This window comes from Sorex fumeus, unplaced genomic scaffold (assembly GCF_029834395.1).
Source record: "Sorex fumeus unplaced genomic scaffold, SorFum_2.1 ptg000009l, whole genome shotgun sequence".
Classification (NCBI taxonomy): Eukaryota; Metazoa; Chordata; class Mammalia; order Eulipotyphla; family Soricidae; genus Sorex; species Sorex fumeus.
In genome coordinates, this window is record NW_026606066.1 from 11,769,211 (window position 1) to 11,786,585 (window position 17,375).

At 38.4% G+C, this 17,375-nt stretch overlaps 1 protein-coding gene across 15 annotated transcripts in view; it reads right to left on the bottom strand.

Moving 5' to 3' along the window:
• The window catches only part of BAZ2B (bromodomain adjacent to zinc finger domain 2B), a 407,328-nt gene that overhangs the window by 271,336 nt on the left and 118,617 nt on the right, over positions 1-17,375 (bottom strand). For all 15 annotated transcript variants that reach the window (XM_056110107.1, XM_056110111.1, XM_056110106.1 and 12 more), the window contains exon 2: positions 7,673-8,077. The gene's annotated coding sequence lies outside the window, so the exon portion shown is untranslated. The remainder of the gene's footprint in view (positions 1-7,672; positions 8,078-17,375) is intronic.

Here is a 17,375-nt window from a genome sequence, read left to right on the forward strand (position 1 = left end):
TTTTATTCTGCATTTAGTTTAAATTAAATATTTAAAACCAAAGCTGTTCTATGTTGCAAACACAGCTAAAATAAAGAGCTTCTTAGCAGCAGTGACCAGATTTTAAATGCAGGTAGATCAATAAAAAAAAAATCCACCAAGCATAGGCTCCATGTGTGAGTGGAATGGTTTATAATAGCTTGCAAATGACTATGTGCTTGCTGTAACCAGCTGTTCTTAAATTATGAATATGCAACCAATTCATGTTAAAGCCAAATCCCAGCACTATTTCTACAGAGAAATCCCAGTAGTTTTGCTTGTTCTACATGTTAGCTCTGTTAAGGATACAAATGGCAGGAAGCTTCCGAACAAATAGGACCAAACTATTGGCATTTCATGCACTGGGTCCATTATCACAGTGGGGGATGTCAATCATTGGTACAGTCCTATAACAGCTCAGGCAATATGACAAAGATCTCGTAGGGAAAAAAAATCAAAATCTCTGCAGCATACTCTAAGTCTTTCTGACAACCTAATGCTTTCTTACTTCAGCCAATCAGAGAGTCAGACCTGACCTAGTAGAAGACTTGCATCAAGCTTGAAACATTTAAAAACATCAATCATAAAAACAAAGACAGGACATTGAATTATACAGTATTAACCTCCAGGGTTTGCATACAAAGACCTTAGATTTATTTATGTCCCAGCGAGTTAAGAGCTTCAGTACACCGTTCTTTACACCAAACTGACTGCCAATTTGATGAACCTCTCTGCCCTCAGCAGGAGTGCACCGTCTTTGATTAATGAGTGCATGCTTGTGGAAAAGTGTTAAGAGGAGAAAACAGAGGAAAAACATACAATTATGCCTACATATAGTTGCAGTACTAATGTAATAATTATCCTCAAACCAAATACTCTTCTTACCTTATACACATAAGTATGCATATGCACATTTAAAAAATCAGTAAAGATACTTATTTCTATATTTTACCTTATTATCTGTAATATAATTTTTATTTTAATAAAAGGAATATAAAACCAAGTATAAACAAAATTACATTATAAAAACAAAATTTTAAGTATTAATCTTAATTTGAAAGCAATCTATGTGATGTCATTTTTAAAACACATGGAATAAAAATCTAATTTTTATCACAAATAGTTATAAACGCCTACTTATTTAATTTTAATTATTTTTGCTTATTTTTGAGAGTATCCCGCCTGCGTGGCAGAGTCTGGGAAGCTACCTGAGGCATACTCAACATGTCAAAAACATTTACAATGATGGTCCTCATTACCCTGACCCTGAAAGAGCCCCCAATATGCCATTGGGCTACACTAGCACATGTCAGGGACGAATGGAGACATTACTGGCGCCTGCTCAAGCAAATCAACGAACAACGGGATGATAGTGAAAGTGATATTTTTGCTTTTAGGACCACACCCAGTGGTGTTCAGATCTTACTCCTCCCTCTGTGCTCAGTGATCACTCCTGGTGGTGCTCTAAGACTATATGCAGTGACAGGGATCAAACAGGAGTCAGCTACTTGCAAGGCAAGTGCCTTAACCCCTACATCTTCATCCCAAAACCCACTCATTTTAAAAACTAAATTAGCAATATCAGAATTTCATAACTCAAACTGCAACCATATTATGCCTTATCACAAATCACAAAACACTCAAAACAGATTTTTAAATCTTATAAATTTGGGCAGGGAGATAGCTCAAAGGGCTGGAGCACATGCTTTATATCCTGTAGACCCAAGTTTGATCCTCAGCACCAACCACATGGTCCATGAAGTACGATTATGGATGACTCCTAAGTAGAAAGCTGGGAAAAGCCCTTGAGCATGACTGGGTATGAATCCCAAACCAAAACTTAATAAATAAACATGTCATGTTAACTCTTTTTTACTTTCTTTCAGGGAATAATGTTCCAGTATTTTATAATTCTATAATTCTACATACATGTGTTACTGGTAGTTTCAACACTAATAGTCAACAGAAAACTTAGGAAAGTTTAGACTTTTTATGACTTATATTAAGCACTGTCTCCCTTGTGAAACCTAGTGTAGTATTGGGGAGATGCTTTGCATATCTGGCAAATTAAAAAAAAAAAACCTAATGCAAGAGCCAGGAATTTGGTTCAGTGATAAAGCACATGCCTTGTTTGATTTGATCCCTGAGAAAAAAGAAAAAGAAGAATAAGAAAGGGAAAGGGAAAAGGAAGGGGAAGGGGAAGGGGAAGGGGAAGGGAAGGGAAGGGAAGGGAAGGGAAGGGAAAGAAAAAGGAAGGGAAGGGAAGGAAAAGGAAGGGAAGGGAAGGAAAAGGAAGGGAAGGGAAGGAAAAGGAAAGGAAGGGAAGGAAAAGGAAGGGAAAGGAAAGGAAGGGAAGATCCTTGGTTAAAGTATGGGATGATTAATTATCTACTCTAGAATTAACACAACATTATCTCTTAAAATGAACAAAATATTGAGATTCCTTTAAAAAATATTGGTATTGTTATAAAACTCAATTTACCCTGTTATTTCATATGAATAACCACTTAGATACAGTCATGAGCAAAACATATTTCTTAAATATTGAGTTACAGGTAAACACAATAGAATAATTCCTTTTTAAAGAACTATATGTCAAGAGAGTTGAGAAAATACATAACCTGGATATAAATCTTAATGTCAGCCTCAGAAATATATATTTTATAGTAAAGTATTTCTGTAAACTTCTACTTTCAACATATCGTAATTCTAGAATCATTCAGCAGTATATGTACTTGAAATTTCTCTATTATGTAAAAATCCATAAATTATATATTCTAATCAATTTCACAGTATTTTTAGAAGTAAACTATGTAATCATAATTTTAAATGCTTAAATTTTATACTCGATGAAAAATTAAAAATCAATATTCAGACTAGCTAAGTCTAGTAGGGCTAGACTTTTAATATAGCTATAATAGGGCTAAGCTATATTATATTCTTAAACTAGTCATCCTAAAGTACTTTTATACAAATTGCTTTAAATTTTGTTGAAATCCTCATTTTTCTTGCCTCCTTATTATTACCTCACCAAATAAATAAAATCAAATGACTTTAGAAGTAAAAAACATTTAGGCACCAATAGTAGCATTTCATGCCATTTTAGTACCAGCTTTATAGTTAACGCTGTCAATAAAAGTTATTTGTAAAATATATTTTAAGTCAGTAAAGGACTGATAATTATTTAATAACTTCTCCACATCTTTATAGGTAAAATTAAGCATTTCCCAGAAATTGTTTTTTTTCTTCTCATTATCCTTTGCAACAAAAGTTTAAAAAAATTGAATTAACATTTATTAAATAAATATAATTTTTAAAACCTCATGGTATTAAATATTTAATTTTATATAATAAAAAACCTCTTAAGATATCTAACTGATTTAATTAATCCCTCAGGATATCAAACATATTAAAAATTATTAAACCTTGATGATATAATTTTATCTAAGGGTCAAAATCACCATATTACTTTGTTTGCACTACATCATTTTTTTAAATAATTCTAGCTATTAGCAGATCAAAAACTTACAAACTACAACTAAAATCTCTTTTGAGAAATCTTTAAACCCAAGGTAATCTAGTTTTAGACCACACTTTCACTAATTCATGGAGATAAGACAGAAAACATGAACTTTTCTGCAACTGTGATATCCTACATCTTGTATAGTAACACAAAAGTAGCAACAAAGACATTAACAATTGCAGTTCAAGCTGGGAGTGACTGTTCTGTTTCAATTCAATGACACCACTAATGGCTTCTTAGCAGCTCCATGAAATCAACCAGCTGTCAAGTTGATGCATCAGAAGGAACAGTTATGCACTCCCATAAGAAAAAGCAACACATCAGGATGTTTGGCAAAACATCTGCTCCTTTACACTGCAGTTCTATAATAAACATGCAAACAAAGAAATGGGAGAAAGGGCAACAGAATTAAAATTCCTAGGTTTCCATTACAGTCTTATATGCATGTTAAATAAATGACTTATAAAAATAAAAACAAATTTCTGTCAACTTGAATACTTTGTTATTCTAAATCTTTTGAAAATGCTAGATGTGATTACTCAAATTCTTCTAGAAAGACACAAACTACATAAAAATCTGCACATTTTTTACATTATGACTAAACTATAGTCACAGCAAAAAAAATCATTGTTAGGTACAAAATTAAAATATAAACATTAAATATATCCTTATTTAATGTAGTATTAGTAAACAATGTCAGCATTATCATATAATATATTCCCATATTATAATATATTCCCATAAATCTAAAACTAATTCTGAGTAAAAAAAAAATGAATGTTGCTAAAAGTTGAGGACTCATTTAACATGTAAGAATGGTGGACATTATTGTCTGGATTTTAAAGCAAGTACCTATCTCTTTTTATCTCTAAATCATTATATGAATAGAGCATTATGTTCTCATTAATAATACTTCCCACTTTAAAGGCATACAGTCTTATTTCCCTTTTTCTCAAAAAAAAAAAAACGTATTTGTCCTAAGCAAAAAACTGTATGTCTATCAGCCATAATCACAAATTTTTGTGAAATCTTACTTCTTCCTACCTGAAACTTACAAGTGGTTCAATGTTGTTTAAATTATTGACTATGCAGCACAGTGGCAATAATATGTACAGTGTTTACAATAGGTGTGAGACATCAAATGTACTTAACTACCATTTTCTTAAACTGCTTATCCTGTTGCTTGCCATTTATAATCTGCCAAATCTTCTAGTCCTTTGTTGCATGTATAATTTAGAACCATCTGTTCTTTGTGCTTTTTAACTATTTAAACATTTTTCACCTATCTAAAATTCACAGAAATGGAATTGAACTCAAGTCAAGCTTTTTCATGCAGCATTTTACAAAAGCAAATTCCTACCCCCCCAAAAAAGAGCTATCAGATAACCTAAAGAACACTTCCTCAGAGATAATAAACATACTACATACACAGTTTTTATGTTAGACAAATCTTTTGAATGTATTCAGAATTGGTTCTATTAGCTTTTTTGAATTAATTGTAGTCAATGTTACACACACACACACACACACACACACACACACAGAAGACAAAGAAAATGCAAATTAAATGCAGACAGTTTCATGTCCTAGTTAGAAGAGAGGTAAATATGCTGACTGAAAATGACTACAGACAGAATTCTACTTTGCCATTCAATTTACAGAGCTGCTTCTTTATGTACAAGTCAGTGTATCATTAGGTTTGATCATGTGACCAACTAAACTTTTGTGAGGAGAAAAACTATTTTACACAATTAAAACACCACTAGTTTTTTTTTCTCTTTCCATAATGGTTGGCAAAGCGCTCACAGTGAGGAGTTATAAATTTTTAAATCGATCCCACCTTTCAAACAGACGTTTCTGTCAATAGTTTGACTTAATATCTACCACTAAAATTGTAAGTATTTGGTGTCTCCATGCATTTACAATAGTTACTATCTTTTTTAAATGTAAAAAAAGAGAAAAAATAACAATTTAATTTAAAAGGGGATCTAGATATCTAAGTACACATAAATATTAATCAAGCTGACAAAACGGAAAAAAACACCTCAGCAGAAAGTGAAGCAAATAAGAGAATAAACATGCGGACAAAAACTGGGTGAACACCAAATGACACTGTAAGCTTACACCATATTTTCGCACATAATTTTCCACCTGTTACCAAGGCTTTATAAAATGAGTAGACAGCGTGGGTTATTTGAGAACACAAAAGCAACACAACCAAACGTTAACCTGCATATTACACGATCCTGTAAACGGGGCAAATTAGGGAGAAACATTTACTCTTGGGAAATTTCTCTATAAAGTTTAGATGACGTCACTGGGCCCTCTGAACAGTCCCTAAACTTTGAATCTTATCCAGACACAAGGTTCGTCTTTCCCTTCCTCAAAAATTAAAAAAAAAAAAAAAAGAGGTGGGGGAGGAAGAAGCGACTTGGGAATAAAAATTGCCCAAGATGGCGAAACGCTTGTTGTTTAGAGGGCGGGGGGGGGGGGGGAATGGAGGATATTGTAATATACACAAAGGGATAAATTTCACCAACTCGGCCAAGGGCTGCAGCTGCTTCTCCCTCTCTAAGGAAGCAACACACAAAAGATAAATAGAGGGAGAGAAGAGGAGAGAGAGATATCTCCCGAACTAGCAAGACCAGCTCTGTCTCTCAACAACAACAACAAAACACACCACACTTCCTTCCTTTCCCAAACCTTAGGGGTTTTTTTGGGGGGAGGGGGGAGTGGAGGGGGTGTACAGTGAGGGTGGGGTGGGGATTTCGTGCAACTACTTTAAAGGGGGAGGAGAGACCCGAGAAGAGGGGAAAAAAGAGAGAGGAAGAAACGACCCAATGGAAAGAGCCAAGCCGAAGTGGGGCGCTGGGCGGCGGGTTTCGGGGCAAGAGCGGCGAGGAAGAGGAGAGATCGAGGGATCCGGTCACGACCCGGACCCGAGGCAAAGCCCGGCTCCTCGACCCATCTGTGCGCTGACACAGATCTTTCCAGGTACCCAGATTCCACCACCCCCCCACACTCCCCCAAATCCCACCTGCCCCCCGCGCCCCGCCTCCTCCCTCGCGCTTTTTCTGTCAACTCTGGAGCAGCGAGCTACGGCGCGGAGAAAAAGAGCAAGAGGCCCAGACTGGGGGGCGGCGGTTGCCGGCGCAGCTAATCAGTCAGAGAGGGAAAAGGGGGCGGAGGCAGAAAAAAAAAAAGGGGGGGGGGGAAAGGCAGCCGTAGTAGGCGGACGGTTTTTTTTTTGGGGGGGGGGTTGGGGGTGGAGTGGAGAGAATAATCTTGGAACTGCCCAGACGTCGGGTTGGGGAGGGGGGGGGAGAAGCGGCGGATATTCCTGGGTAGGAATCGAGATCACCACCATGGGTGCCCGAGGTTGGGGTGAAGGGGGGTGGGGTGGGGTGGGGATGCGCCTTTCCCACCCCACCCTGCCAACAAGCAGCAGCAGCAGCCGCCGCCGCCGCCGCGAGAACTGTTGGCGGAGACCCGGGCTCGGCGAGCCGAAGGGAATTCAGGCGACGCTCCGCGGCCGGCCGCGCGGGGTTCACGACGCCGGCACAAAGGGAGGCTCGAGTCGCTGAGGGGCGGCGCGCCGGGCCCGCGCCGGGGGAGCCGCGGCCCCGCGGCCCCGCAGCCCTGCTCGATCGAAGTCCCGCACTGGCAGCTAAGAATAAAGTTTACGGTCCCCTGAGACCGCACCCCCCCCCCCCGCACACACACCCCCCAACACACACCCCTCCACCTCCCACCCACGACCGCGCATCTCCGCGTCCTCTTCCCACCCCCACCCCCACCCCCACCGACCAAACTGCTGCGCTCGGGACCCCACCGAGCACCGTCCCGAGCCTTCCCGGCCGCAACAACAAAGAGCCGCCGCGAGCCGAGCGGCCAGGGCGCAGACGGCGGCGAGCCGGGCGGGCGCCCCCGCGAGCTACGCGGCTCCCGACTCTCCCTTCCCAGCCCGCCCGAGCCGAGTTGGCTCCTTCTCCGCGCCGGCCGGATCGCGAACGCTCCGAGTTTCTTCTTCGCACCCGCACCGCGCCCCGTACAAACCGGAGGGGTTTGGGGGGGTGGGGTGGGTTTTATTTTTCCCCTTTCTTTTTTTTTTTTTCCTTTTGGAAAACTCACCTTTACTTTCGAAACTGAGAGTTGCGTTGGATGGGATCTTGCCTTCCCCGGATGGTTGAAGAATTTTTTTTTCTTTTTCTTTCTTTTTTTTTTTTTTTTTTTTTTTTTTTTTTTGCCGTGTGGAAAGCCCCGCCGCCTCTTTCTTATTTCTCTGATTGTTTTTGCGAGAAAGTCGAGAGAGAGTTGGAGTGGAGGTGAGACTGGTGATCGGGAAAGCCCTGGACGCCCTCCTTCGCCGTCTTCCGCCTCTCTCTGATTAGTTCCTACCCAGCCGCAGATTGAAGCAGGAGATGATTCTTCTCAAGGTTTGTTCAGCAGCTTCACTTCTAGGCGAAGGCTTCATGAACCAAGTGACGTCAACCAACAAGGCTTCTCTCTCTCTCCTCTGTCTAACAATGAAAGTTGCTGTTAACAAGGGAAAAAAGAGAGAGAATTGTTTATACCATTTCGGTTCCAATAATAAATGACCTATCAGCTCCTAAAGGAGCCGAGGGAGGGAGGCGGTTGCTTCTTCCTTCCTAGAATACTAAAGCTTTGCGTTTACACCGTTCCTGGTCCCAGGAAAAAGTTAAGAAACTTAAAACGGGTTTTTTTGGGGGGGGCATTGCTACTAAAAGCACAGCGGACAGAAAATGGGGGTCAAAACATAAATTTTCTAAAAACGTAAACCAGAGAATAACAAACACGGAGCATTTCCACCCAAACTTTTTTTGTCCGTAAACTGAGAACTCGGTTAAGCCTATAAACCAACTAAACGTATATGCCAAGAATTCGTGCATGTTTGTAACCCAAAATAAAAGGCAGGACGCAAGATAGTTTCGGGATAAAACGCTGCTGCCCTAGACGAGCAAATTAAGCTTGCTGCAATATTTATACACTAATTTAAAATTTAAACAAAACACGTTAAAAATAGTAAATCGTTTTTGCTAAATCTGTAAAAGATAATCTCAGTGGTAGCTTTCATCTCAATCTCTGGGAGGTTAAAAAAGAGGTGAGAGGCAAGAGGCTAGATAATTGTAGGAATTGAAACTTTTAAGAAATCAAGTTAATACTGGTCGTCTGTTGCTTCATCTTTAAACTACACTTGAGCTATATTCTTTGTCGGGCCCCAGAAGCTCTTCCAACTTTAGCTTTTTACCCCTGGCAACCCCCACTTGCAACTCCAACATTCTGAAACCAAGTTAAATTAAAGGTAAAGTACACCCATTCCCTTCCAACAGTACAAGACTACATAGCACCCTAATTTTTTTAACTTAAATACTTAGTTACTCAATAAGCTTTTACAATGTTTCCATTGAAGTTCTGACCCCTTCCAACATTTTAAGTCCCAAAGTTCACATAATTTAAAGTTGAATAATTTTTCAGTATAAAGATAGTGTGAAAATCAAAGTACAGGAGAATAATTTCATACTCTGTAAATTCTGTACACATATATGTGGATAAATGTATCTTAAAAGATGCTATTGTTGTATGTTTCCTCTTAAACCACTGACTGTGATTTTAATTGTGTTGGAGGATCTTCATTAGTATTAACACATGGGAAGATTTCACAAAGCTGCTTCATTAGGAAAAAAAGAGCTTGGCAGACTAGGTCTTTTTGCATGCACTGAGAATGTCAGCCTTACCTCGGTCATTTGTAACATAATAAGTGCAAGTACAATGATTGCAATGCAGGAGCACTGGGGGAAGGGCAGAAATACTGCCTGTCTAATAGGGATATCTGAAAAGAAGGCTGCTCATTACATAGTAAAATGTATGCTAAAAATTAGTGAAGATGATGTCTCAGGAGACTGATGCTAAATAAATTAATGTGCTGATATGTTTTTAATTATTATTTTTGTAGTAGTTTATTTCATTCTCAGGATTCACATTGAGCAGCAAAGCTGTGCTTGCACTTATTGATTTTTTTCCCCTGCCACATTCCCGGAATACAGATTTTAATCATTTCACTACACCACACTCAGTAATTTCATTAAAAACTGGAACCTTCCATCCCCAGAAAAGCATTTAATTTCAATGACATACAATTTCTCTCTTAGCAGAAAACTGTCTCTACAGTAAAAGCTGGCCCTAGGTTCAAATGCATAATTTAATCCTGAGTTTTCCATGCTTTGCATTCTTTTGAAGCTATAATTTGAGTAACTACCTAATAACTGTAATAAGGGCAATAATTTCCTTATAATATATTATTAACTCATATTTAATTAACTCAGAGGCCAAGCTATGTACATGTATGACTGGGTCAACAGTTCTGCAGTTCCAAAATTTACTAATATTTCAGAAAAAAAAGAGAGCAAAATATAAATGTGAGCGCTAGCATTTATTCCAACCAGAGTAACATACCAAAAAAAATTACATGTTTATTTGTATAAAAGTGGCCATTACTGAAATAGTATTTGAAAACATTTGAGGTAAACAGGGCAATTCAGTGATATTTCTATATAAGAAGTATTACATTTATGAACAATTCATTTCTAATACTTTGCTTAATCCCTAGCATTACTGTGAAAATATCTAATTTTAAAAATATAAGATATAACTGTACATCAGTTTTCTAAATTTTCATATAGAATTGTGAAAACATCTCTTGAAATTAAGTTAAATTCCACACCTAAGTGACTGAGAACTTCTATATATTTTACAAGTAGTTTGAATATACTGCAAAGCATCATTCAATTTTTGGTTCCAACAATACTTGCAAATAATTCTAGGTTTGAAAAGAGTTCATTAGTTGCCCAAACAGTAGGTCTCATAACTTATAAGACTATGATTTCTCATACTAAGGATATGAGACTTACTCATATAATTTTCATTGTCTTGTTTTTAGAAAGGAAACCTGTGGGGAAAGAGTTGAACAAAATAAAATTCTTTTATTAATTTAAATTTAGATCTATAGCTAATCAACAGAAAATAATGGTACAAGTGAAATGAAAGCACCAATTTACAGAAAAACAGTAAAAACTACTATCATTCTGATTAAAAACCTAGTCCAAAAATTGTTATGCATACATGTCTATATACATATAGATATATATAATTTCAAGTTGAAGTTTACATATTACATACACAAAGCTGACCTTCCTTCTGCTGAAAGATGAGGTAATTTACTATAAAATAAACTTTGGTGTCATCCAAGAGCTTTGGGTAAAGGGCAAAAGTAGTGATGATGAAAAAACTTGACTTTGTAGCATATTTGAAAATATTTAAAAATTATATTTTTATTATTATTATCAACGGTGCTTTATAAAATTTGCAAAATATCTCTGTAACATTTTCAAAGACAAAATGCAGATTGTAGAAACCAATTATTAACAAAAACAAATGAAAAACTCAAATGATCAATTTTGTATTTTTAAGCTTTTTCCATATTAAAATATATCTTAAATAATTTTTATTGTTTGGTAATTCAAACATATTAACTATTTAATTAAATCTACTTTTCTAGTAATTTTGAAAAATACAGGTACATTAGAAGTTTAGAGCTGTATTCTAGTTTATGGTGCCCTTTTACTAAAAAATGTACCTAACTTATTTTTAATATAATTCCTCCCCTTTTTCATGTTATGACATTTAATAGTTTCAAAAATTATAACATAGTAATAGAATTTTGGAGATATAAAGAGAAAATTACTGTAGTTGTAAAATAATTTGGCTCCCATGGCACTTAGTCTTCTAACATTTAAATTAGCACTTCACTGAATGCTATATTGTAAGAGAATTTAATGATCAAACATCATTTCCAATATTACTGATAATTATTTCTGAACTTCTGTGCAAGTTATGTACCTACTCCATAGACTAATTATGCCACCTTATAGACTAAATTGTCACACTTTCTTCTGTAAAGCAGCATCTATTTTTAGGTCCTAGACAGAACTTAATAGGTAAATATAAAGATGGAGAGATGCCTAATTTGCTACTGTAGGTGTAAATGGATCTTCAAAGAGTAAGGAATTGCCATGTACAGTGAACAAAGTATAAGAAGGCAGACTACAAGAACCCAAACAAATGAGAAATTTCAGCAGTGGAGAATAAGCTGGCCACTGTCATGTCTTGTTTCTGTTTCAACTGGTATAGACTAATGATGCTTTGTTTTCATTCATTGAACAAACATTTGAGTGCTTGCTCTCTGCTATGCACTCTGCTTAAGGCAGGGGGGGAAACATGAAAAGCTCACATACTGGTTGATGTTGAAAGTGTGAAATCCCTAAGAGATTAGAGACTCACATAATTCACATTATAAAGGTACAAATAATAAAATTTTGTGAGAATAAAAGAGGAAGGGACAATGAATTCCAACCGTCATCAAAATGATGTTATTTGAACTACATCTTAAATATTGAGCGCTTGCCCAGTGGAGAAGAGGGAAAAGACAAGGAGAGGGAGGTGATTCTAAGTGAAACACATCATAAGTTTAAATACAGAACTACTTGTGAGGTCAGTTGTCAATCAATTAGTGAGAAATTCAATGCAATAGAAATATTTCATTTGAAATGTAGAATAGGAGGAATAAGGGAGAAAAAGGAGGGAGGGAACTGAGAATGAAAGGCCTAACATGCCCTGGTATAGTAGCTGTGTTTATCCATAAGAGGCAACAAAAGGAAATACAGAGCTAATGTGTATGCTTTGCATGCTGGAAGCTGCGGTTCAATTCCCAACACCTCACGATTCCCCAAATCAAGAGTAGCTGCCGAGCACTGCCAGGTGTGGCCCACAAAACCAACCAAGAAACGAAGGGTCCGAGAAAAATGTAGTGAAAGAGCAACATATTTTTAGGAAGTAATAAGTGTGTACGCAATGCAAGTGTATTTTTAAAACTTGCTTAAGTACCATGACAAATGGTAAAAAACTGTAGCACTAGAGTTAAAGCGGATACTTTTGAGATAAAATGTGGATTTGGTGATTACAGTTTACTGAAAACAGTTATGGCAGAAGGATTGAAGGAATAAAGAATTTCTAGCATATAGAACTAGATAAATAATGGAATCATTAAAATTCAGAATATATGTAAGGGGAAATAAATAGTTGAATAGTCTAGAATTAGACTTCTAAGGTATTACAGGCAGTTTTAAAATTTTTTAAAATGGCATTGTCAGGATCAGCTGGGTGGCCTTTTTCAAAATGTACACGTCCAAAAACAAACTGCAGAGATTCATTAGGTCTGGGGTGGTGGACAAGATTTCTTCTCTTATTTTTGTTTTAAACTTTGAAGGTTCTACCTGATTGAGAACACCTTTATAAGCATAAACTGATTATAAAATTCACTGGGGAGAGGGGAGAGATGAACATTAGGAGTGGGGATATGTGTCAAATCATCTACTATAAAGCTTTTATATTTAATAGCTGGCATTGACACATTTTAAAAAATGACCAGCAGAGGGGCCAGGGAGATAGTATGTACTAAGCCCTGAGTTTAAATCCTCAGCACCACAAGGTTATATGAGCACCACTGAGTGTGGTCCTGGTGACCACCCAGGCATTGCCAGGGAGACCCAAGTGGCCCCCTGCAGCACTGGGCCAGAGAAGGAACATCACAATGGCACTGAACACTGAACCTCCAAGCCTGCACAGTGGGGTTGAGTATCACTCACTGGGAATGGCCCCAGGGACTCCCGAGCACTACCTGGGAGTCCTCCCCCAAGGACTGGAAAAAGAGTTCAGGGGTTAAGGCACTTGCTTATATGCAGCTGACCCAGGTTCAATTCCCAACACTATATATTTCTCCCTGATGACCTCCATGAATAACTCCTGAATATAGTACCAGGAGTGAGTCCTGAGCACTACTGAATTTGGCCCCAAAACTGAAAAAGTTTAAGATACTGGGCCCAAGAATCCACTCAAAAAAACTGGAGTCAATACCTTGCAATCAGGAGCTTTAAGTTCCATCCCTGGCACAGCATGGTTCTTGAGCACGATGACAAAAATGAACATTTACCTCCACCAGGTATGACGCAAAAAACGAAAATTAAGAAATTGACCCAAACAGGGCCGGAGTGATAGTACAGCGGGTAGGGCATTTGCCTTGCACGTGGCCAACCCAGGCTCGATTCCCAGGATCCCATATAGTCCCCCAACACCGTCAGAAGTAATTCCTGAGTGCAGAGCCAGGAGTAACCCCTAAACATTGCTGGGTGTGACCCAAAAAGAAGAAAAAAACTGGCTCAAACACATATGGAAATTTTATGTAAATAAAAGCTTTATTTCAAGGCAGCAAAGAAGAGAGAAGCTCTTTAACAGGTAGTATTGAGAAAATTGAGACATTATATGATTTTACAAAATGAATATGGATCTGCGGGGAGAACACATTTCAAAAGATCAGATATTTAAACATAAGGATCCAGCAAGAACCATAGCAGAACATGTGCCTCGTAGGCAGGAGGTGAAGAATTCCATCCCTAGCACCAACCCACAGGCTGAGTCTTATCCTACCTAGAGTCACAGCCATTTGTGATCCACAGTGCTACAAAGTAAGCAGTAACCAGCACACACACTAAACCAAGGGTGTGCAAACACAAATTATGTGTACTAGTAAGCAACCCTCCAGCAAGTAATGGAGCTGAGTGAGTGAGCACTGTGATCAAGTGTGCAGCTCAATCAGGAACTGCAGTAGAGGGGTGTGTTAGTTCCACAATCAGCTGGGTGACCATGGTCATCACCACAATCAAAACAAATTAGGGAAAAAAGGGAAGGGAATTATAATTTGCATCACATAAGAATAGAAATTACAGATCAGTTCTTCCATAATCAGAGTATGGGGAAATTTCCTAAAATGGTTTAATTAGGGACAAAAAAGAAAAACATTGGTAAATCAGCACTGTAGCACTGTCCTCCCGTTGTTCATTGATTTGCTCGAGCGGGCACCAATAATGTCTTACAACAAATTGTGAGACTTGTTCCTGTTTTTGGCATATCGAATACATCACGGGTAGCTTGCCAGGCTTTGCCACGCAGGCAAGATACTCTCGGTAGCTTGCCGAGCTCTCCTAGAGGGGCAGAGGAATCGAACTCGGGTCAGCCATGTTGGCTCTGTGCAAGGCAAACGCCTTACCCGCTGTGCTATCGCTCCAGCCCTGGTAAATCAGAATAAAGGAAAAGGTTTTTATATATGTCACACATGAAAGAAAAAGGGGGCCACAGAAATAGTACAGTGAATTGGTACCTTTCCTTGTACGTGGCTGACCCCAGTACAATCTCCTACCCAATATGGTTCCTGAGTTCTACCAGGACCCTGAACTCTACTCTTAACCAGAAGAAAGCCCTGAACACCACTGGATGAGACTCTCATCCCCCAAGTAGGAAAAAGTTTGGAGATATAGCTCAGTGACAGAACACAGGCCTGGCATGTATGGGGTCTGCAGTGTCACATGTGCACATGCTCACACGCATACATACAGATATACATACACACACATACATACACACAGGCACACACAAATCTCAACTTTACTCATAAGAGCAATTCTAATAAAGGACTACTCAAACTTTTTTATCCAAGAAACAGGCAAAAAGAAAAATAATCCAAGTTTTACACACAGCCTATCGGTATGGCTCTTATAGGAGAAAGTAATTATTTCTTATAAGGTTTGAAGAAAGAAAATTCCAACAAGAGACAATTTAGCAAAGTTATGAGTTCATTTATCTATTAGCTTATTGGGCAGGGTGGGAGGAGCTCTAAAGTGGCATTCAGAGGACCTGGGATACAACCCCAGATATGTTCAAGAATTACTTAGCCCACACCAGCAGTGCTCGGGGGCCTCTAGAGTTGGTCCTGTTGATGCTCATGGAACCATGTGTTTCAGGAGCAAGCCATGATGAAACACATGCCTTAACTCCTGTCCTCTCCTCCCTCCCTCTCTCCCTTTCTCTCTCCCTTCCTTCCTTTATTCCTCTCTCTCCCTCTTAAAATGCATTTTCTTTTGACTAGCAAATCCTATTCACAAGAATCTACCTAACACTGACAAAAATACTCGTTTTTAATACATAAAATGTTGGCTCGGGAGAGGGAACACATGTTTTTCGATCCCAGCACTGCATGTTGCCCCTATACATAGCAGGGAACAAATTTCTGCTTAAGTACCACACCATGAGTCACCACTTACTGCTGCCTGGTATGGCCACTAAGCCAAATCAAAAGAAAAACCAACCTGTTTCATGAACCTATCTTGGTAGCTTGAAAATGATCATAGTTGGGAAAGTTTACACAGAGAAATTGACAAACATTGTAACTGGGCTTATATTAATATTCCTTGATGGTCTGAACTTAAGGAAGTGGTGAGAGAACACCTCTGACCCTGAGCAGCATTGCTATCAGGCCTGAGTATTGAAACATCCAGGCCACACAGTCAGGAGAGATGTGGGCTCTGAGATCCCTGAGACCCTGAGCACTACTTGTGTGCCCCTCATCATGACAAAATTAAAAAAAAAGTGGTATGAAAAAGCTACCATAACAGTATTATACTGAATTAATATATAAAATGGGAAAACAATCTTGCAACACTTAAAAGCTAAACAAGTTAGCCAGAAGTCACTTAATATTGATAAAAGATTGGTCATTTCTGCTGAGGTTTTCAATTCGCCTACCAGGTTTTTCAGGTCTGACATTTCCGTTTGCATTTTCCTCATTTCTATCTTTAAATCCTCTTGTCTTTTATTGGCATTGCTTTCCACTGTTTCTTTTAGCTCCCTAAGCATCCTCGGTAGCTCCCTTCTAAATTCCTTGTCAGAGAGGTTGTCTAGCACTCCAATACTGTTGGTGTCTTCTGGGCTAGCCTCTTCAATAAGAAAGCTTGGTGGGTTTTTGCGTTGCTTTACAAGTAGACTATAGACCAAACATGACTGCCACTCATTGCCTCTTTTGAAAACCACAACACCCAAAAGGAGAGAGAACAAAAGGAAATGCCCTGCCACAGAGACAGGATGGGATTGGGGGGGTGGGGGGGGTGGGGAGGGATACTGAGATTCATGGTGGTGGAAAATGAGCACTGGTGGAGGGATGGGTATTTGATCATTGTATAATTGAAACCCAAGCACAAAAATTTGTAAGTCTACAACTGTACTTCATGGTGTTTCAACTAACAAAAATTTTTTAAAAAAAGATTGGTCATTTCATTTTCATCTTACTCATTTATCCAAACAAAAACTATTGATGGCTTATTCCATTGGCTAGCACAGTGGCTTAGCTCAGTGACTTAGCACCTAAAATTACAGGCCTGAGTCCACAAGTTCAAGACCAATTGCTACTGCATGAGCCAACTGTGATCCCTAATGTCTCTGCAATGCCATCTCTGGACACTCCAAAGTCAGGTGTACTTTAGTGCCATACTTAAAGAAGTGCAAAACCTAACAAGCACTGCAGCCAGGTGTAGACACCACAAACTAATATATATGAGACCCCCAGCAAGCTCCAGAAGTAAATGTGTGTGCAATAACAGGCGTATTTCTGACCCATAGAAAATACGATACTACAGTGAAGAAAGGAAGGGAAGAGGTGAAAAGCATCAATGACCTATGTGTCAGAACTACATTATCCAGCAACTGTAAAATATAGGTTAACCACAGACAGGGCCATACAATAGCAACTAAAGCTTTATGTTTATAAATATAAATAAACCTATTTATAAATTTAATAATAAATCAACTGACCATATGAATTTCACAATACTGCATAATAAGTATATGTAGATATGTACTTAAATATGTGCAC